General features: G+C 39.5%; 1 pseudogene; it reads left to right on the forward strand.

The window, feature by feature from the left end:
• The first annotated feature begins 428 nt into the window (after nt 1-428).
• Nucleotides 429-1,720, forward strand: LOC143678904 (ubiquitin-ribosomal protein eS31 fusion protein-like; annotated as a pseudogene).
• The last annotated feature ends 402 nt before the right edge of the window (nt 1,721-2,122 follow it).

Here is a 2,122-nt window from a genome sequence, read left to right on the forward strand (position 1 = left end):
TGGCTGTGTGGGCTTTTGTGGCTCTCTCCAAAATGCTTCCTTTTTAAAGGATTCCAGTAAACTAATTAAGACCCACCTGGAATGGGTGGAGTCACATCTCCATCTAATCAATGATTAATACCCACAATTGGGTGAGTCACATCTCTGTGGAGATAATCTAATCAGGTTTCCAACATACAGTACTGAACAGAGTTTAAAAGAAACTGCTGCCTCCACCAGATGGATCAGGATTAAAATGTAGTTTTTCTAGGATACATAATCCTTTCAAACCAGCACAGGCACAAAAGCCTCAGGCATATATAACGGTACTAAAAAAAAAAAGAAAATCCAACTTAACACTTTCTTAAAACCTCCTTAGCTTTATGCTGGTTTAAACATATTCAAAAATTCCGACAGCAAATATCTTAATGGAGGAAAATATAATTTTAAAGAATCCATATGCTTCACTAGAAACTGAATGTTTAAAAACCTCTGCCTGTTTTCGGATTTGCCATCTGTAGTGGAGCTGCCGACAAGATGCAGATTTTCGTAAAAAGCCTGATGGGAAAGACTATTACTCTTGAGGTTGAACCCAGTAGAAAATGTGAAAGCCAAGATCCAGGGTAAGAAAGGAATTCCTTCAGATCAGCAATGACTGATTTTTGCTGGCAAGAAACTGTAAGATGGGCATACTGTTCTAGTTTGCTAGCTGCCAGAATGCAATATACCAGAAATGGAATGGCTTTTCAAAAGGGGAATTTAATAAGTTGCTTGTTTACAGTTCTAAGGCTGAGAAAATGTCCCAATTAAAACAAGTCTATAGAAATGTCTAATCAAAAGCATCCATCCAGGGAAAGATACCTTGGTTCAAGAAGGCCGATGAAGTTCAGGGTTTTTCTCTCAAGTGAGAAGGCACACGGTGAACACAGTCAGGGCTTCTCTCTCGGCTGGACAGGCACATGGTGAATACGGTGTCATCTGCTAGCTTGGTCTCCTGGTTCCACATTTAAGTCCTCATGGGAAAGACTATTACTCTTGAGGTTGAACCCAGTAGAAAATGTGAAAGCCAAGATCCAGGGTAAGAAAGGAATTCCTTCAGATCAGCAATGACTGATTTTTGCTGGCAAGAAACTGTAAGATGGGCATACCTTGTCTGACTACAACATTCAGAAGGAGTCCACTCTTCATCTTGTGTTGAGACTTCGCGGTGCTGCTAAGAAAAGGAAGGAGTCGCACACTATTTCCAAGGAGAATAAGCATAAGAGAAAGAAGGTTAAGATGGCTGTCCTGAAATACTAGAAGGTCAATGAGAATTCAAAATTGGTCACCTTTGTCGAGAATGTCCTTCAGTTGAGTGTGGTGCTGGAGTTTTTGTGGCCAGCCACTTTGACAAACATTACTGTGGAGTCTGTTGTCTGACTTACTGCCTCAACAAACCAGAAGACAAATAATTGCATGTGGATTAATAAAAAAACATGAACAAAACAAAACAAAACACCTCTGTTAGTGTTTTTTTCTGGATACACAGGAATACCATCTAAACAATAACATTCTAATATCCACTGGATTCTAACTTTTCAGCTGAGTATGCCATCCCTTTATTCCATACTTCATCAGCTCCAGTCTTCATGCCACATCTGAGGCTGTGCCATCGTTTTCCCTGGGCTCCATTTAATTTTAACTCAGCAAGTTGAAATTAAATTTTATTTTCTTAAATATTTTATTGTGTGGTCATCATTTACCTACCATGTCCTTAGTACTGGGGCAGGTAGTGTAGGTAAGAAATACGATCTAAATGCTGAGAAAAGGTATACTTGTCTATATTAATTAGGTGGGCTGTAACAATTAAATTCAAGATGTTTTCTGTCTGAAATGATAGACGTTTATTTTCCTGCAAGTAATTGCTTATTTGTTCTTGATAGGGGAAGACCTCTACTCCATGCAGTCCTTCATGAACCCATGCTGATATTAGCTGTGCCATCTTCAACACATCGTTATCATCATCAATATTAACCAGCCTTTGGAAAGGGGAGTAGCATAGAGGGGCATAACTGGGAAGTTTTATGACTCAGGCCTGGCTATGGAATACATGACATCCATCTTTCCACTGGAGGGAATGTAATCATTTAGCCACCTCACTGCA

This window comes from Tamandua tetradactyla, chromosome 4 (assembly GCF_023851605.1).
Source record: "Tamandua tetradactyla isolate mTamTet1 chromosome 4, mTamTet1.pri, whole genome shotgun sequence".
Classification (NCBI taxonomy): domain Eukaryota; kingdom Metazoa; phylum Chordata; class Mammalia; order Pilosa; family Myrmecophagidae; genus Tamandua; species Tamandua tetradactyla.